Source organism: Leptinotarsa decemlineata, unplaced genomic scaffold (assembly GCF_025532065.1).
Source record: "Leptinotarsa decemlineata unplaced genomic scaffold, Ldec_3_MD MMD2_P_RNA_scaffold_11, whole genome shotgun sequence".
In the NCBI taxonomy this organism is placed as follows: domain Eukaryota; kingdom Metazoa; phylum Arthropoda; class Insecta; order Coleoptera; family Chrysomelidae; genus Leptinotarsa; species Leptinotarsa decemlineata.
In genome coordinates, this window is record NW_027412525.1 from 6,322,247 (window position 1) to 6,344,123 (window position 21,877).

A 21,877-nucleotide genomic window follows, 5' to 3' on the forward strand; every position below is an offset into this window, starting at 1 on the left:
TTGATGACGAAAGATTTTACAATTCTCAATAAATTCTCAATTTATAACACGGAAATATACTTAACGACACCTATTACTGAAACATTTGGCCTGAATTCATAATTATAAAATTTATTGATTTCAGGTTGTTTTTGTCATTTTTTTCATTGCATTTTTTTTTCTTCTCAGTCTTTGTTGAAAAAAATGAAATTTTAATAAATATAATCAATCTGGATTCCGTAAAAAATATTCATTCCGCATTACAACTTTATCTAAATTCAAAAAAGAAGTTGTTAACAATAAATTTGTAGTAGCTGTTTTTTTTTTTTGATCTGAAGAGAGCTTTGCAAACAATTGATCGTAATATTCTTCTAATGAAATTAAGAGGTTATGGCATTGATGGTGATGTTCACCAATGGTTATCTGACTATTTATCCCATAGAAAGCAGTCGAAGTTCAAGATAATATCTCACAGGAATTGGATGTACATATAGGTGTGCCTCAGGGTGGTATTTTAGGACCTCTGCTGTCTATCTTATATTTAAATGGCATGAACTTGTTTATAAATGTTGATTTTATGAATTTATTTGCAGATGATACACTATTGGCATGCTACGCTACAAGCTTAGATAAACCTATTGATGAAATGAATGCCGCATTGAAGGATGTAAATGAGTTCCTCATGGCAGATAAATTGAAACTGAATAAAATGAAAACTGAGAAAATGACTATAACAACAAAATATAAATGGAACAACCTCGATTTTAATGAAATAAACCTACAAATTGATTATGAAAACATTGAAATTGTGTCATGTATCAGATATCTTGGATTCCAGTTGAATAATTCATTACATTTTGGCAATCATCTCTTTATGTGTGAAGAAATATCTGAAAAACTATATTCCTTTGCAAGAATTTCTGGTAATTTATCCACTCAGTCTAAAATTTCTGTGTACAATGCGATTATCCAACCACATTTTGATTACTGTGCTTCTATTATTTCCTTGTTTAATCTAAATCAAACATCTCAATTACAAAAACTTCAAAATCGCTGTATGCGAATTGTTCTAAAAGTGAATAGATTCACTGAAATCGCGATGGCTACCAGTTTCTGTACGGTTGTATTACTCAACTATGAAATTTATATATAAAATTCTGAATAACTTTTCACCTTCATATTTTTCTGAATTTGTTAGTTTAAATTCAGAAGTGCACAAATATCCCACAAGAAATCATACTAATATGCATTGAATTCTTTATTTTTCAAAGGGTTTGATGCATACACTAAATTACCAAATGAAATCAAATCTACTCCATAATTAAGTTTTTTAAAAAACAGTTATTGAAATCCATCCATAATGCTATATAGAATAATACTTGGTGAAGTAATATTGATAAATACAGTATTTGTATGTTGTTTTCTGATTTTTATCATTGTATTGGAGCTGCACCTATATTGCAATGTATTTTCAATACCATACGTTTGTCGTTATTTTCCAAACTAAAAATTTTTATTTTCAATTTTGAACTATATCTACATTTTTTTAAGTTTTTTTATATAATTATTTTTCTATGTTAGTTATATGTTTTATATAATATTGTGTATCAGGATTACCTATTTCAATAAATATATCCTTCTTCTTCTTCATTTTCAGTCACGAAAGTAATGTATAACGAAAATTAATGAGAAAGGAAGGTTTTGGCTTTCTACTTCTCAACTTCATTCAAAAAATGTCAAAACTACCAAGAAAAGAAAATTTAAAAATGATATATTTTCCAAGATTTGTAATATCCTGCATTGAAGTTACTTTCAGATACAGACTGAAAGAAAAAGCCTTCTAGAAAATACTTTCATACTGAAATTGAATGGCTTTTATATGAACATTAGTTACACAAAAATCATGTGTTTCTATTCAGTTTCAACTCCAAACATTTGTTATGGAATTGAATATTATTAGAATTGAAGATATTATTCACAGGAACGCTACACAATATAGTAGGTATATGGAGAAGATGAAATTTCACTTACATGGAACACTTTCATCCTCAATGGCAGACATCGCAATAAATTTTTTTAGTTAAAAACTAATCTCTTCTGAAATTATAACTTCTTCAATTTGAATGATGAAAATTCACTTATTGAAAGTGTGGCGGGTTGGCTGGCCTTGTTCATCTTTTACTGCCTGAACCACTGTGCATGCTGTCTTCGGCGAGTGCATTGGCTTGGGATGTGGGGGTGGAGCAAACCGGCCATCGGATGCCTGCTTCCACGTAGCCCCGCTGGATACGATAATGACAGAATCCTTGTGGTTCTGTTAGTCCCTGGCTGAATGGCATCCCAACGATGGCTTGATCTCAAGGTGTGTGTATCCGTGACGAGAGGATGAATGACACTGAGCCTATCAGCTGTCTCTACGGAACCTTCGAGATACCGGGCGCCCTCTCGTCGTAGCATCGCCTTGTCACGGTAATACGGGGCTCTACCGTGATTGACCTTCTTTCCCCAGCTACTCGTGGGACTTTCATGGACAGAGTAAACTTAAAAATTCTTTCTGACGCTGAGTCTATAGAGGAGATGGATGTCGAGCTTACGACTCCAATTGACCTCCCTGTAAACTTAGATCATGAGCGAGTCTACAGAGGAGATGGATGTCGAGTTTGCGACTCCAACTGACCTCTCTGTAAATTCAATTCAGGAGCGAGTCTACAGAGGAGATGGATGCCGATTTTATGACTCCAAATGACCTCCCAGGGATTTAGTTCAGTAGCGAGTCTACAGAGGAGATAGATGTCGAGTTTAGGACTCCAACTGACCTCCCTGTAAACTTAATTCAGTAGCGAGTCTACAGAGGAGATGGATGTCGAGTTTTCGGCTCCAAAAGACCTCCCTGTAAATTTATTTCAGGAGCGAGTCTACAGAGGAGATGGATGTTGAGTTTACGACTCCAACGGACCTCTCTATAAATTTAGTTGAGAGCATCTCAACTCCCCAACTCTTGATCCAACAACTGATCTGTCTCAGGTGGGGAAACAAACCTCCCTCCCCATGAGCAGGCTAGCAAACGTACGCGCTCAAGTGGTGATTCACCAAAACCAGAGGCGGAAACGCCCTGCACGGCTGAATCTAAGGCATCGTCAGGTATAGCTGACGTGCAAAAATCCTCATATGGAAAGTTTGTCGTGGGTATCAAGGTGAGATTCTTGCAACTTGACTATCCGACTACCTCATTAACAGAGCATATACTTTGTGCCTGCCCCGCTGGGGACCGAATCAGGTCTTTAGAGTTTGGCAGAGCCGTACTCTTACCATTTGACTCAAAAGACCCACTCACTTTGGAATTTTGATGAATACGAGACTTCAATGTCATACCATGCCCAGAAAATACCCGAATCAGGCTGTTACCACAAAAAGAAATAAATGTACCTCCAGAAATTTGTTATTTTTGTTGCAAAGTTCATCTAGGTTTTTCATTTTATTGTTAAACTCATTAGGATTTTCAATGGACATATGTCAGTAATCGAATAAACGCATTTCTCTCCATTCTTATTACACTCGTATTTTTTTTTAATAGATTTTATTCGGTTTCACTATTTTTCTGAGCAATAATTCAGTTACAATCTAACCCAAAATATTATACTTTTCTGTAAACTAAACATAGACTTACAGTTCCATAAGTATTCAAAAGACTTTCGTTCAAGCGATTTGTACTGAACATGATATAAAATTTCGTGATTTTGAACATTACAAGACTAATGCAACATGTCGAAAAAAATACTAGGTACTGATCGAATCGAAATAAAATTTTTCCTCAGTAGGCTTTTGAAAGAAATTTTCAGTTTTGGTTAATGTCAAATTATTGCGTTTAATGAATCGAGTTGTTTTGTATACAGATTTTTGTACATTTATAATTCACAAATAAGTTTTATCTACAATGTTATCCACACTAGACAAAGTGGAAATCGATCTTTTATGTGCCATATCGAGATGTTGCTTGTATTTTCAATCACCGGTATCCAGGAAGCAATATTCACTTTAGTATTGATATTGAAAATATTCAAAGAAATTGGCTCTGTGGACAATAGTTTCGAATAACCACATAACTCAATAAATGTTTGTTCGAGCGATGTTAAAAATGGAAAAAACTAATAATAGGAGTATTAGTGAAGGGGTTGGCAGAGAAACTGTGAGGAGAATTTTGCACAGAAATGAATTCTATCCCTATGAGCCAAAGTTCATACATACTTTTAAAAAAAAGATTTCGATATTCGAGCAGGATTTTTATTTTGGTTCCAAGGTGAGAGAGAAAATGATGTCGCATTCCCCTACAAGATTTTATAGACAGACGAGGCAATTTCACATCGAACACATCGTTCCTAAAGTTGTCGCTGGTGGTCCAACAATAATCCAAATTTAATAATATTCAATATAAGTATTGGACCGATCCACCAAACAGAATAAGTGAAATAGTGGCTCATTCAGATGTATAAGGACAAAGTGATAGGAAGAGATTGGAAAGCTTATTGGCCACCAAGATCAGCGGACCCATCTTCGATTGACTTTTTATTATGGGGTTATCTAAAACGAAAAGTGTATAAGCGCAGACTATTTGCCAACAAAGAACATTTAGAGAATACCATTCGGGAGTGTTGTGCTAACATAAATCCCATATTTATTGAAAACGCCACAGAGTCTGAGAATGAGAGGACTATAATTTGTAGAATGGGAATTTGGGTTATTTATATGGTTATTGAGATAAATCAATGACTGTCATGATGTCTTGTAGTGAATTTGGTTATAGTTTTTTGGTTATATGGTGTTTACACATCTAATGGTGAAAATGATGATTATAACATTTGTGAAATGAACTCAAGAAGCGTGATTATTTGCTCGATAACTATTTCTAATGGTTTACATCCATCAGTTACACTGCTGGGTGTGAACTGCATCAAAATATTTCGAACTCATCTGCAGCCAATGAGATACAAATATGCTAAAAAATGGAGTACGTAGGGTGCCGTAATGGTTGAACCGGGCAAAATTGTTTCTTCAGGAAGTACAAGTGACTCACTCTCGATTGCTTTCCGTAGACAGTTTTCAAATACTTCTGCATCACTGTCTTTGTCATAAGATCCAACATTTACCATTATGAACTTATAGTTCGCATCTGTGAGTGCTAGCAGACCAATAGAAAAAACATTTTGTAACAATAATACATTGTTCCAGATTTCTATGGCTGTTTTATTCTTATATGCTTTCCATCCAAACATCTAATGCAATTTAGAAATTGAAACCGTGTCGAAAAATCGGTAGCAATTTTCACTAAGTCTTCAGTTGTGGACTGGGGCATTTGCTTCTTTACTGAGGTTTTTCAAATTGATTTCAAAAACTACACCTCACGATTTGATCTCTACAAACTTTATTTGAAAAATATATCACATGTTTCGCTAAGACATTAGCTTTTTCAAGTGATCGAAAAAGCTAATGCCTTTCAAGTGATCGAAAAAGCTAATGTATTAGCAAAACATGTGATATATTTTTCAAATAAAGTTTGTGGAGATCAAATCGTGAGGTGTAGTTTTTGAAATTACTATGGATCTTCATCAAGTAACGGCCGAACCAATCAGGAAATTTTTCAAATTGCTTTGCACACTTCGATTATGATTGCAGTTACTAAAGTCTTAGATATCCTGAAGGAATATTGGAGTTATCTAAAATGCATCCTTGTTACTAAATACCTGAAATAAAAACAATCGCAATTTCTAAAATAATCTTCTTTTGTTTCAGAGGAAGTGGTGAAAAATAAGTGGGAGAATCTACGAGAAAGGTTCAAAAAAGAACTGAACAAAATATCGAAGCACCGATCTGAAAACGCCTTTCGGCACAATGGCACTTAGTGACATTTTGAATTAATGATGTTTTTGAAATCTATATCACCACCTAAGGTGACAGAAGGTGATATGGAGTATTCCGAAAGTACTTCTCATGCTACCCAGTTGGCTCAGGAATGTGAAACTGAAATTGCAATAACATCGAAACCTTCAAAAACAAAATCTGATAAAGAACTTGAATACGACGAACTTCTCACTGCTTGGTACAGCTTCTTCTGAACCACCAACAAAACAAGTCACCCATGTTTCTCGACAACAACGAAACGATGACTTGGAAAAAGTGATATCAGGAAAAGAAACTCCAATCAACCCTATTGTAATACAATGGAAGCGAAAGGCACCAGTAAGAAATGTATGGAACTTAGAGATGAAGAATTTTAAAAATTAGAAGCTGAAAAAGTTGCGTTATTAGAAAAAAAATAATGAAGATAATGAATATATAATTTATTTTAATCCCTACTTCCTCATGTAGGATAACTTACGTCTCTGAGGAACTTTCTTTTAGAAGTCAGGTTCAGAATCTTTTGGCTGAAGAAATATGGAAACTAAAGAACGATCGACATTCCTATATAATCATCTCATCTCATCAACAGCGTTCGCATACTTCTAGCGCTCCATCTCCTACTTCAAGTAGGAGTAACCTTTTTCTTTGCACCAGTCTCACCAGCGGAACATCTACAGCCACGACTTTTGGAACCCACAACATTACGTAATTCACAATAATGGCTTTCTTTAATATTTTTATATCAAGTTATGTACGTATAATTAAATGAAGTTTGTATTTGACATCAACCTCTCTTGAACTGAAATCGGTCGTTGAAAATTGGTTTATGTATGTTTCATATCAGGGGTGATTGGGAATGAATGTGAATTAATCATGTGAAGACGGTTATTTTGTCAGAATCAGATAGAAAACACAAACATGATGGTAATATAACGAGCATTCAGTGGAGTATACAGGGTACCTCAAAATACATTATTTAAAAAAAAACATGTCGGTTCAACAGGAGTCGTAATCGTTTCGTCGTCATTGTTGCTTTCGTTAGTTTTTTTAAGGACGAAACACAAGTACTACAGGAACATTCTTAAGGCGCTCTAAGAGCGGTATCTGTGCGAAAGTAGTGATTTACATTGGATTTGAATCGCTGAATTGAATAAAATTAACGGGACTCTCGCCCTTCTCGACAAATATCAAAAAATGAAAAAAATGGAAATGTTATTGTATATTGTAGTGTACTATGACGATGTAATAATAAATATTCGATAAAACGTTCCGTGTCAATATGGCCACCATCAACTTTTGTTTACATACGGAACTGTGTTTTTTATTACAGATATTGATATTGCAATAAATTCACAATCCAAAGGTATATAACATTTGATATTTTTATAGCGTTTCATTTGAAATAACTACCATCATCAGTGACAACAATTTTAAATTACGGTTCTGTCGTTTCTTATTTAGTGAATTGTTTCCATTTTTCCAAAATATAATTCAGACAACCCAATTAATTCGACAGGTAGGTACCCTAACACAATGAAAATTCATACTTTTTCGTTTTGGAAATTCTTGTATTGCCATCACTCTTCTTTCAAGGCTCATTTTTACTTCTCAAGCACTACAGGCACATCTTTAAGGCGCTTTAAGAGCGGTGCCTGTGCAAAAAGTGATTCACATTGGATTTGAATCGCTGAAGATTAAATCCATCAGGAAAGACGTTCTGAGGAAGTTTATTCCACATAAACGCAGTTATCCAAATGAAAGAGTCCTTGAACAGTGGAGTTCGAGGTGTACTGGGTTGAACCTCAAAACGATGACCAGCTGCAGTCCGTCGCGTATTTCTGATATGTACCGCTCTTGGTGGAATCAAATGTGCCAAATCACTTGAACACTTCACGTAAAAGTATCTATAAATGAGAGACGAAACTTCAACCTTTTTTCTTTTCGATGTTTCTAACTATCAAGGTTGCAAGTGATATTCACGTCTCCAATCAAGGCGGATGGCTTTTTTCTGGATGGAAACCAGCAACTTCAGGGTATACTTAGGGTCTGATCTGGGCTTTATAAAGCATCAAAAGTTTCAGAGGTATGTACAGTTTTCTGGGTCGGAATAGTGTTTCAAGTTTTTGAGAAGCGGCTTTTGCAATTTCAGCGACATGATTGTGCCAAGACATATTGGTATCCATTTCAACACCCAACAAACTTATTGAAGCAGAAACTGGAATTGTCTGACTTGACATTATTATATCCGGTTCGGAGACATTTATCTTCTTGGAGAAAAACGATGCCTGGGTTTTTGTGGGATTGACTTGAACCTGGTCATTTTCACCCCATTTCTAAATCACTTATAGATCCTCATTGGGATATGTAATTTGCCTGTGAAGATGTGTATCCGCCACCGATGTCCTGGAATGACGAAAGAAGTGTGCTCTTGTCAGCAAAGTCGTTGACATACAATAGAAAGAGGGTTGGAGACAATACAGACCGTTTCTTTCATCATATGGTAACATTGCTATATTTTAAACCATAACAGATACGAAGACGATCGAATGGAAAAAAGGTAACTGTCATTGGGAACAATACAATGGTCGGACTTGCCAATTTTTGAAGTGGCAGATCCCCATTGTGAACTGTAAATTCAGGTACTCAATCAAGCCAAGTACCTCTATTAGTACCTAAAGGGGTGGTATATAATGGCTAATGTAATGAATAATTTCACTAGTTCGGACTTCCATTGTCTACTATGTGAAATGATTTGAAATCCCTGAAACAAGTAAAAAAGAATAATTAAAAAAGAATAGTTGAAAATAACAATTATATTAAGCAACAATAAACCTGAAATGAAATGATAGTGAAATAACCTACAAGTAGAAATATAATAATTGAATAAATGAAAATTAAAGGAATGAAAAAAGAAAATAATAAAAAAATTAAAATCATCACCCGAAGACGATTGTAGATACCAACAATCAAAACGTCGTGAACTAACGTGACTTGGAATCTCTACATTTTTTAATTTTTTTATTACTTTCTTTTTTCATTCCTTTAATTTTTTTTATTTATTCAATTATTATATTTCTACTTGTAGGTTATTTCACTATCATTTCATTTCAGGTTTATTGTTGCTTAATATAATTGTTATTTTCAACTATTCTTTTTTAATTATTCTTTTTTACTTGTTTCAGGGATTTCAAATCATTTTACATAGTAGACAATGGAAGTCCGAACTAGTGAAATTCATCACGAAAAATTGTCAATCACCTTCAAACAAACGAGTAATGAATAATTGTTAGTTCATTGTATAAGTTTGAAAATGTCCGTAAAGGACGAAACTGCAGTAACGTTAGTTAAAAAAAATTGTGGTAAAAAACTTAGAAAGCTTCATTTCTCTTTTCATTATGATTTCCTACCACGTAGTAATGGCTACATCCATCAATTTATTCAAACAAGTTGCGGTATGTTAAAGTCTAGAGTACCCCCATCCGACAAATGATGTCTTCCAGGCTTGAATTTCAGACTGCGGTTCTGGAAAGTAGACTGGCAGTTTACATCGGAGAAAATTACAATATCATTGGCAGTCATTGGCCGGATCAAGGCCAATACTATAATTTCCAGGCCATTTGTAGCGCATAGACGTTGTACATTTCAATTGGCCCCCTACAAAAAAAATATCGCTGATAATGCCACAAGAAGGAATATGCTTGCATATACTTATGGAAAAAAGGTAGCAAATGGCTAAGTGGTCCTCAGTTTCTTGAATATGGAGAAGACAGATGGTCAACCCAAAATGACCAAAAGTCTCTAGATCAGTGGTTCCCAAATTATGGGTCACGACTCACTAGTGGGTCGCGGGAGCAATTTGGGTGGGTCGCGGAAATAGATTAAAAACTCTTATTACTTTTGAATAGTTTTTCCCATTTTGGATAAAGGCTAACGAAGAGTATCCAGTTCTTTCGAACAGAGCTGATGTGGTTTTCAACCAAACATTTGTGTGATAGGGTACTCTCCACGAATTTCACTAGTTCGGACTTTCATTGTCTACTATATAAAATGATTTGAAATCCCTGAAACAGCTAAAAAAAGAATTAAAAATGAATAGCTGAAAATAACAATTATATCAAGCAAAATAAACCTGAGATGAAATAATAGTTGAAATAAAATACAAGTAAAATAGAACAATTGAACAAAAATAAATAAAAATGAAGGAATGAAAAAAAAAAAAGTTGAGAGATTTCAAGTCACGTTACTTCACGACGTTTCGATTGTTAGTATCTACAATCGTCTTCGGGTGATAACTGGACTGATTTCTTCGAGAGATGACTATTTATAGGTTGTTCGAGTACTTTCACTTATCCCCGCTTTCCATTTTCCGCTTCACTGCTCCCGTGGGATATGACCATTTGAAGCTTTCAACTTTCAACCCAGATATGGAATCTCTTGTAAATCGTAAGCACCAACTCCACAAGTCACACTAATCACATAAGTCTCATTTTTAAATTTTTTGTATTTGTTCAGTTTTAAGACTCTGAAATGAAAGCATTTTTTTGTACTATATAATATCTTCAACTATATCATCTTCACCATTTTCTTTCAGAGCTGTATTCCTCAATAATGGATTTTCACTTCAATGTTAATAAAAATATTATTAGTAATAATAATTATACTCAACATTATTCAATATATGAGTGGCAAAAAACATTCCACAATAAAGGTGGGTCCCCAGCTAAAATGTTTGGGAATGGCTGCTCTAGATACATCAGCAAATCAATGCAGATCTAAAACAGGCTTTACTAGATGTTGGAAGATGTTCATCATGATTGAAATCACTTCAAGCAATAGCTTGGCGGTTGAGATTTGTCTATAAATCATCGAACAAAGCAGAACTTCATCATTTGGAGATGAATACCGCAGAAACAACCAGGCTGAAATGTTTAAATCGAAGGTTTCCTGAAGAAATCAATTCACTACAGAACGGAAAAATGATTGATTCATCTCGCAGAATATGTAAACTTTCGCCAATTTCAGATGCTGAAGGAGTCTTGAGATTGAAAAGTAGACGACAACTCTCAAAAGTCGAAACTTGTGCGAGCTAAGGTCTAACGAGGTCTTACCTCTCAACGTGTGATTCCTATGATGAGCGTCTTCATGTATTCTATGAAAATATATATTATTAATTTATTTTTTTAATTAACTAAGAGAAAACATGTTCCAATAGATGATTTATTTATTTTATTCAAGATATACATATTTTGCGGTTATATTCATTAATCATTCTTCTTTGGTGATACAGTATTCAACGTTAGTTGAGATGAAGAAGAAACAATAGATGAGATTTGTTTAGTTTATGAGGTGAAATTCGGAAATCTCAATTGAAAATCTTACTATTGAGTAGTACTAATGAATTTGTGGGTTCTTCTATCCGGGCTTTCCCATTTTCGTGAAAGTAGAACATATCGAATGCACAGAGTCCCACTGGAGCTAGTAACCCTTTTCCTGCTGGCCGTACTTAGAGATCTCTTGCCATTCCGGCCTCAGTCCTTCGTTAATCCATTTTCGTACAGTTTTCAAGACCGGATCCTTCTTCTACGCTACGATGATCTCTTGCCTCGTTATGAAGGTAGTGTCACCCTCAGAAGTTTTCGATGACCGTATCACACCATGGTCAGGTAATTCCTCAGATTTTCTATCCGCATCCCTGAACAAGGGACCCTTACAGCTTGCTATCCTCCGGGTCAGAGCTAACCCGAAGCGGCGGGAGGTAGGAAAGCTCATCTTCCTCAGCTCATCTCCCATCAGAGCTGTCCATGAAAAAGTCTCTGCCCGCTACCTTACTACGTCTGATGAAAAATTCTTCTTCCAGTAGCTGGGCATCCTTGTTCTCCTGGCGTTGGCAAAATTTGCATCCGGATATCAGGCATGGTCTTGTTGAGAGGCTATATGCGTTTCCGTGACTCTTTCCTTTTCAAAGATGAATTTCATGATCGTAAATTTTTAACTTTTAGAACCACCTGACTAAATAATAAATAAGCCCTCCCCTATCGGTATGCCACGATCGGTGAGCTGGTTAAATGTCTCTTCAGGATAGCAAATCAGGATGGCAATCTGTGGGCCAAACGAAGGATGTTTTCTCTTTAGTTGAGCTATGCAGTAGTCTGATGATATTTCCAAAGTCCTTCACGAAATGCCGGTAATAGCTGCAGAATCAAAGGAAATTTCTCACGTTGGGCTTGCTCTTAGGTGTTGACCATATTTGCACTGCCTTGATTTTCTCTGGATCTCTTTCAACTCCTTTTGAGGACGCAACGTGCCCTAAAAAAATAACTTTTTCGTGGAAGAGACAGTACTTCTTGGGGTTGATCTGCAAATGAGCATTCCATGGCATCCTAAAAATATTCCTGAAGTTTGACAGATGTTCGTGAAAACTTTTTCCGGTGACTTATATTGTCATCAAGATAGACCCGGCATGTCCTCTCAACACCATCAAGCATTCAAATATTGCTAGTGCATTGCATAACCCGAACGGCATAAACCCTGACTAGTATTGCCGGTGGAAAAGCAGTCTTCTATTTATCCTCAGGGCGAACGGCCACCTACCAATAATCGTTTCTCAGGTCTAATGTTGAGAATCCAAGAGGGTGTCATCTTTTCCAGGGAGAGGGTAACTGTCTTTTCTGGTGATATCATTAAGCCTCGTGTAGTTTACGCAGAATCTCGTCGATCCATTTTTCTTAGTCACCAACACAATAGGTGATTTTTTTTCTATTACTCCTTTCTCCAACATGTCCTTAACGATGGATGAAGCTTCGTCTTGCTTTGCGAAGAGAAGTTGTCTCGGTGGTTGACGTATGGGCTCGGCATCGGTACCGATGCGATGTTGAACTATAGCTGTTCGACCAATGATTTTGCCCTTCACTAACATATCGTTCTCTTTCTCCCCGAATCGGGTGGCCTTGCATAGTTCTTCTTCAGACTCTTCTCAAAAGAGTCGATGAGTTCCTTTCCGGGTTGTTGAGCACGCTCTAGAGGGACTTCTTCTTCGATTCTGAAAATGTTCACTATCGTTTCACAGGTGCCTATTACCTGCCTTTTCTTGAGGTTCACCCTGTTATAATTGGAGTTAATTATTCTTACTAGAATGGTCTGATTATTACCATTTACGAGGGATCTGGCCAGAGCTGTTGGACGGCTTTATCAATGCTGTACCCAAGCCGCCAGGTCCAGCAATTCTAGCTTGAAATATTTTCTCGGTGTAGGGAGAGATTCTGGAATCTTCCAGTATAACCACGTTTGTGCTCTCATGAGACTGAGAAGGCACGTTGAGTAGAATTCCCGGTTTCCGAATTTCAATTGTTTGTTCCTTATGTCCACCACGAATCCGTAGGGGGACACGATGTTTAGTCCTGAAATGAACTCGTCAACGATGTTGGTCACTAATAGCTCAGTTTCTATTTCGCAGTTTTCAAGCCTCAGTCTCACTTCAGCTTCTCCATAGACTGTCAATATATCTCCAGTGGCTGTTTACAGCAAACTGATTCTTTTGGAAATGTCGGCTCTCGTTACTGACCTCGTTGCGCCAGTATCGATGAGGCATTGGTGATTATTCAGAAATCCGTCAACAACTAAGCTGTTACTATCATGGAAGTCAAATACCTGGGGACTTGGGATGCAGCAGCCCAGCCAATGTACTTCTTTCAACGCAGGCTGAATTTGGTTTTTCCAAACCCCGACGCTCCAGTGAGGGTGATCTCGAACGCCAGTCTCTTTTTTCATTGGATGTTGAACATGGTCGACAGGCCTGCCTTGAATGTCTTTCGCCTTGGGCGCAATACTATTTAGCAAATATTTCTTTAGAAGTTCCTCTAGATCTACCATAAGTCGATCTGTTCCTTCGTCTTCCTTTTCATTGATGGCCCTCACTAGAACTTTCCGCTGTTGTCGTGAAACATTTCAGTAGCTTCGAATTCTAGGGCATAAATGATGGGTTCATTCAAATTTTTATGACGTGTCATCCTCAGAGACTGCTGGAGCTCCGTGTCACGAACCCTGTCGATGAAACTATGGACTCTAACCCAGTGAGTGAAGTTATCAGGTGTTTCTGAGTAGGCGAGTCTTACCAAACTTTCGACTTCAGCCCGAAACTCCTACAGACTCTCAGATGAACGTTGAGTTCTCACCTTCAGTTGAGTGTGGTAGACCTGTTGAGGGTGCTCATTACCATACCTGAATTCAAGATCTGATACGACTGCTTCATAATCTGCCTATTCACTGGAATATTTTGAAGATTTCGGATGCCTTTCCTCGTAGTGCCAGTATAGGAGTTGTTGCTATCTCTTCATTTTTCCACTTATTATTTTCAGAAGCGGCCTCAAATTATCTGCGATAAATTGACCATGAAGATTCGCCATCGAAGGTTGGAGTTTCAATGAAACTACCGCCAGAAGGGAAAGTGTCGTTTCCGATTTGCATTTTTCCACAGCAATCCTCTTTGGTCTCGGTAATTCTTTCCGAAGTTCCTGGAAAACGTCTTCAAACTTTTTTCCGACTCCGGCTCTCAAGCTTATCATCATAGACTATTTTTTCCAATCCCTCCTTTGTTTTCTGAAATACTTTTTCAAATTCTTCCTGAATAAATTCCCGTACCTCCCCTTCATTCACTTGGGAAGATTTTTGAATCTTTCAATGAATGAAGGTACATCTGATTGTCTTTTACCTACTGTTTCTGTTTTTCCTGAATATTTATCAGCAAGTTCCTGTCTTTCTCTTGTTTTTCATAAATACCTAATGGTAATTCATGATCTTCATTTCGGCGTAATCGTTCTTCCTCTCTTTTGCGTTCATCTTCTCCATTTCGGCATAATCGTTTCTCCTCGACTTCGTTCATCTTTATCTCTTCTACATTTTTCATTCTCCGCCAGGCTCGCTTGCAAAGCCTTAAACATTTTCTCAAGCTTTTCCATTTCGTCGTAATTGACACTCCTTGTTTTTACCATAAAACAGAAAAAATTCAATCAATTATCCCATTTCTGACACCAGATGTTACGTTTTTCCCCGTGGGTTGACCAATAATTGACTACACTGAACAATAATCAAACTAAACTTTATATCACTTTAAATAAAACAAACACTTCAACTGAAACTACTTTCGAATGTCTATCGCTTCAGTAGATTGCTTCGCGTACCGCACTGTAACTTTCACTTGACTGTCTCGATGGGTGAGTGGATGGCGCTTATATTTGGCAATCGAAGGCCTTGGGACATTCTTTGGAATTCCATCGAAGACGGTAGCATTATTCTCGCTTCATCTAGAGTGGCAGCGAACATCGTACATTCGTGCGCTCTTAGCTACGTCACAATTGGTGTATAGCTATCAGTAGCGACCGGCGTATTTTCTTCAAGGTATGATTTACAACATTAATAATGCAATTAGTGAAACTAGTCATACCAACCAGTCGAGGGAATGGCAAAGGATGAAGTTTGTAATTAAAGCTGTAGTCTGATGAATGAAAAAAACTTCATTTGATTTTATCGGAAAGTATCTGAAGTAAATGGTGAAAAATATATTTTATTTTCAATATTCTAAATAATTTTTTGAAAAATGCAAAATTCATTGTCCTAACAAAGAATCAATTCATTATGAAGCTGCTTTGATGTTGCTGAATATATTCGCTATTTCATGAGAAAATGTTCTTATCAGTTGTTTAAACAGGTGAATCAGGATTTCTTCAAAGAAGCATCGATAGAGTTCGTCAGCAGCTATCATTTAAGACTGCGACTGCATTTCTATCGCACGTGGTTCAGATTTTATTCGTGTTTGACGCTCAAAAATATATATGAAATACCTCTTACTCTCAAAGTAATTTTTCAGCTGAAACGCATGTGAGTATCGTTCCGTGGCATGATACTATCCTTCTCAGGGAATCCTTTTCCATATGAAATTGAAGAATTATCGGAAAATGGAAGTTGGAAATTTTTCGAGATTTTGCTAAATATATCAAATATTTCACGGGAAAACTGCCTTTTCAGTTGTTCAGACACAGAAATAGGGCTTTAATCGAAGAATCATCGACGGAATTCATCAGCAGCTTTCGTTCAAGATTGCAATGGCATTTCTAGAGTGCGTGGTTCAGATTTTATTCGAGTTCAACGTTCAACACTTTGAAACTGATCTCTCAGCTAGAACGCCAGTAAATATCATCTCGCAGCGAAGGATTTTTCTTCTCGAAGTGTCCTCTTTTGTATGAAATCGAAAAAGAATCATCGTAGAATGACAATTAGAAATTTTTTGCGATTTTGCTAATTATATCAGCTATTTCATGAGTAAATTGCCTTTCCAGTTGTTGAGACAGAAAAATCAAGCTTCATTCGAAAAAGCATCGATAAAGTTCATCAACAGCTCTCGTTCAAGACCGCGTTACAAAAAATTGCAAAAAATTGCAATTGCTATTAACCAAATAAGATTAAAAAAAATGGTATTCAGTTTTTCGTTAATAACTCAAAAAATATTAATATTTCAGCAATTTTGAAAAAAGCTCGTTGAAGAAGAGGAAATTTCTGATAAAAAAGTTTCGACTCCCAAAACTCTATCTCCATTATTCATAATTTTAATTTGACGTTGAAAATAGGGTTCCGCGCGGCGGTTAAAGCATGCGCGCGCTGCTGCTAAAGAGAGTTTATCAAAAGAAATATTTTTTTTATAACACTTGAATGAATCGTGACCCGTATAAGAAAGTGTTATTATGATTTTTCAAAAAGTTATTGAATTTTTAAGTAACACATCTTTCCGTTGGCATAAATGATGGGAATTTAATGAATTTTAAACTTCGTGGAACCCTTTTGATATATAAATATATATATATATATATATATATATATATATATATATATATATATATATATTTCATACGATCCTGCGATAAAAGTTCTAAAAAATGTATTAATTTGTTAATTATGATTTTTTATAACTATTGCAAAATGAAATATCTTAAAATTGTTTATAACATTTTTGTTCAGCTTCTTTCAAAATTACTTGAATATTAATACTTATTGAGTTATTAACGAAAAACTAAATACCATTTTTTTTAAATCTTATTTTGTTAATAACAATTGCAAGTTTTTATCTGCACCAAAATCCTTTAAAAACATTTTTCTAGAGGTGATTCCGAATCGAATGAGCTATCGCTCATATTTTACGGACCTTTATCTCTATTCTTCATGTTTTTGAACTTGTTGATCAGACTATCTGTACGTGGTTCTGATTTCATTCGAGTTTAACAACGCATAAAAATTTTACACAGCTTTTTTGTCATTAGACAATACAAACTTATTTTTTTAGAGGTTACTCTTGGAAGAGCGATATATTATTTGCCCAGTATCGTTGTATCCCTGCATTTTGAATCTATAATATTTTTGAAAATATCCATTTGAATTACATGCTGTAAAGAGCCATATTGATATATATTAAATGCACAATGTATTCGAAGCACTTATTTGGATATGAATCAATGCTGTATTCCCTAAAATCCCTTCGTAAATAAGCCATTATTTCTCGTAAAATATAAAAGGATAAAAAATGTTATTTGTGGGTTATCTCCAAGAGGTAGACATATAACATCATGGAATTTTTAGTAGACCATCTTAAGGTGTACAATGCGGTTCAATTGGAATTCAATTGACTGAACCAGTACATTCTCCACTTCCATCAATTTTTTACTTTCGATACTGTAGGCCACAGTATTGTGAAGTTATATGTATTAAAAATCAGCTGTGATGCATATGACACAAAAAGTCTAGAATAAGTAGCGATATGGCGGTATTGAAATATAATAGATTCCCTTTCAATTCGGGTACAGACGACTCAATCTCCACTTCAAAAGATCTGATTTATTATACCAAAATACAAATATTGGGTTGGTAGAAAAAGATTATAATTACATCACTCTAACAAAAAATTCACGTTATGCCAGTCAATTCAAATAATATCTATGTTGAACGGAAGTCTTCTTTTGTGGGAAGATATTATTTTATATCAACAACATCGACATATTTCACAGATCTATTCGTCTAGTGTAATACACCACTTAACTTTCTTCAAGGTAATATATTCCACCTCTAATTTCACATTTCTATATTTAAAGATGCTCAACAATTTGAAACCAGAAGAGATTGTTTAACAAAAGATCAACACCAATTTTAGATTTCAAGTATTCAAAATTCGATTTTTGAACGCTGTCTTATCAAAAATTCATGAAGTGATTGAACGCATAATGAAAATAACTGTTTTTGAATCCACTCTGTGAGAGTATTGAGGTGGTAAAATATATGAATTAAAACATTGTCAAAAATACCATTTCCTCACCACAGGAAAAATATCTATTGTGTGGGTTCTTGTTTACCATGAAAATGTTCACTGGACAAATAAGCATGAATTAATTTATACTTTCAAAGAACGATTCGGATGTATTATACACACTTTTCTTTTGGTTCAGTGTTGTCTTCGAAGAATAACCACCTTTCTTTCAAAATTTTAGATTTGTTGTCATCGACTAGCTTTTTGAATGTTACAAAAAGTCAGCATACAAGCTATGATGTGATAATATATGGGCATTTTGATAAAAACATGATATCCCAAAGCTATTTCAATCAAAGTTATACTAGGATGAACATTTTTATTTTCGAATTGAAGAGAGAGATCAAGTTTTTATTATTTTATTTATATTGCGAATGGGTATTATCACATATCAAGGATATAAATCACATAATGAAAAGTGAACCACAAATTCATATTCACATTTCGGGGCTATTTAAAACAATGAAGCATAAAATGTATTGTTATAGTACAAACAACATAACATGAATAGCATAAATCAGTTAATGATACCAATGAAAGCTGCGTTACTGCTTTTTATGATAAGTTTGTATATTATTAATTCCACTATTCATATAAATAGATTCATGGAAAACAGTAACATAGCTTTCATTAGTATTTATGCTGATTTATGCTAGTCATGTTATGTTTTTTGTATTACAACAACTGATTTTATGGTTAATTGTAATAAATAGCCTCGAAGTGTGTTAATATTTTTTAAATTTCGCAATATGAATAAAATAGTAAAAGACTTGAGCATTCTCTTCTATTCGAAAAAGCAACATCATTTTTATGTATTTTTCCATATCATAACTGAAAGATTCTAGCATAACTTTGATTGAAATAACTTCGTTATGTTTTATCAAAATGAACCTATTATAGGTTATATGCTAATTATTTGTAATATTCAAAAAACCGAATCGATGACAACAAATCTGAATTTTTTTAATAAAGGTGATTGATTTTCGAAGACAATACCCAACCAAAAGAAAGGTGTGTATTATATATTTAAAACGTCATTGAAAGTATAAAAATAATTCATGCTTATTTGTCCAGTGAAAATGTTCATGATTACAGAGAACTCTTGTTCATCAATATCGGGAAAGCGTTTATGAAAATCCATAAAACCATGAAAATATCTTATGATACATTGATGCTTTGAACTCATTTATGCTTCTGACGTAAAAATGTATGTAATTAATTATTTGAATCCACTGCTTAACAAACAATTTCTTTTACATTCACCCAAAATATAGCTTTCATTATAATGAATTGATGGAAGTAGCCATATCGTTTATGCACCCTGTATATATGTCTTTTGTCTTACACATCTTTCATTACCATTTCATATAATCTAGTAATCCAAGTAAACAAAAGGTCAACAACAACAGAAAATACACTATATACGATATGAGCGGCTGGCGTTCCAGTTGGAATATTCGAAAATCTTTCTTTATTGCATATATACAACATAAAACGAACCTACATACAATATTCCAGCCTCCGAAAATATAGCAGTACTGAGAAACAGTGATAAAAAGTAATTTCATCTTATGAACGCCTTTTTTCCCCGGGGCTGAATCCTCAGTTGGAATATTCAAATATCCTACCTTATTGCAAATCTACAACATAAAACGAACCTACATACAAAATTTCAGCCTTCGAAAATATAGCGATACGGAGAAACAGTGATGAAAAGTTAAGTTCATTTTACGAACGCCTCTTTTTCCCCGCGGCTGGCTCCCCAGTTGGAATATTTGAAAATCCTCTCTGATTGCAGGTCCACAACATAAAAATGAACCCACTTACGAAATTTCAGCCTCTGAGAATATAGCTGTACGGGGAAACAGTGATGAAAAGGTGATATTATTTCATGAACACGCATCTTCTCCGCGGCTGACTTCTCAGTTGTAATGTTCAAGTATTCTTTCTCATTGCACATATACAACATAAGACGACCCTACATACAAAATTTCAGCTTCCGAAAATACAGCGGAACTTAGGAACAGTGATGAAAAGTTAACTTTATTTTATGAACGCTCCTTTTCCCACGCGGATGGCTCGCCAGTTGAAATATTACAAAACCCTTCGTTATTGCACATCTACAAAATAAAATGAACCTACGTTCAAAATTTCATTTTTCTAAAATATAGCGGTACGGAGAAACAGTGATGAAAATTCAAGTTCATTTTACGAACGCCTTTACCTCCGCGGCTGACTTCCCAGTTGGAATATTTAAAAATTCTCTCTGATTGCAGGTTAACAACATAAAACTAACCAACTCACGAAATTTCAGCCTCCGAGAATATAGCGGTACGGGGAAACAGTGATGAAAAGGTAATTTTATTTCATGAACGCGCATCTTCTCCGCGGCTGGCTCCCCAGTTGTAATATTCAAGTATTCTTTCTCATTGCACATATATAACTTAAGACGACCCTACACACAAAATTTCAGACTCCGAAAATACAGCGGAACAGAGAAACAGTGATAAAAATTTAACTGAATTTTATGAACGCTCCTTTTCCGCGCGGCTGGCTAGCCGGTTGAAATATTCCAAAATCTTATTGCACATCTACAACATAAAATGAATCCACATTCCAGCCTCCTGAAATATAATAGTACGGAGAAACAGTGATGAAACGGTAATTTTATTTTATGAACGCACCTTTTTGCCCGCGGCTGGAGAGCCGCTACAACATAATACAAACCTGCATACAAAGTTTGAGCCGCCAAAAATATAGCGGTATGGAGAAACAGTGATGAAAATTAAATTGGTTAAGGCTTTCGCGGCCAAGATTTTCAGTGTTTCATTCGTGTTTGAAGGCCATCGTAGTTTGGAACTGTATCCTAACATTTCGCTAGCACTAGTGGCTGGCTTTTTCAGAGGTTAATTCATCTTGATGATTCACCGATGAATCATCAAGTTCAATTGAAAAATTCAATCTTTTGCAGATGATACGGTGATTTCATATACCCCTAATAGCTGGTGTAATTTAAAGAGTATTGGGGCTTAGAAAGCCCGCAGAGGCAACGAGGCTGGCTGCTTTCGTGCATAAAAGATGTTGAAATAAAACGTCGAAAACAAGAGAATTATATGAAAAACATTTGGAATACAAAAATATTAGCAAAGAGTCATTTCTAGCAGATCAGAAGAAATCTGATCAGAATTTATATATGCCAGTTTCAACCTACAGAAGGTGTTAAACACACCCCATGGCGACAATATGCTTTTGTTTTATACTAGAAAATGCTTATTACAACCTCACTGTTTACGAGAGTGGAACTCACAATAGATTTTGTTATTTGTGTGGTGAAGGTGACGGGGGGTGTGGCAGTAACGATATATGCATCATAATTTACAAATTTTTGCAAGAATCTGATCGAAGATAAATCGTCAAACACATGTTACTAAATTGCGATAGTTGTTATGGCCAGAAAAAAAAACAAAGCAATGTTTGTAATGAACTCGACTTTTCTTATGAATCCAGTTGATATAACCTTAATCAGTGTGCGACACTTACTTCCAGGCCATACTTATATGCCCGTGGCCTCCATTCACACAATAATTGAGCGGTTTATCAAAAAACGCGTAGTATGGGCACCATCAGAATGCTGTACATTGATATTCAATTCTAGTAACA

The 21,877-nt window shown here is 35.3% G+C and overlaps 1 protein-coding gene and 1 long non-coding RNA gene across 6 annotated transcripts in view; one reads left to right on the plus strand and one right to left on the minus strand.

Moving 5' to 3' along the window:
- The window catches only part of LOC111510342 (uncharacterized), a 106,981-nt gene extending 100,325 nt beyond the window's left edge, over nt 1–6,656 (plus strand). For all 3 annotated transcript variants that reach the window (XR_012464401.1, XR_012464402.1, XR_012464400.1), the window contains one exon: nt 5,767–6,656. This is a non-coding gene — a long non-coding RNA (uncharacterized lncRNA). The remainder of the gene's footprint in view (nt 1–5,766) is intronic.
- Ir8a (Ionotropic receptor 8a) overlaps nt 1–21,877 on the minus strand; it is a 465,956-nt gene that overhangs the window by 205,581 nt on the left and 238,498 nt on the right. The gene's annotated exons all lie outside the window — the stretch shown is intronic.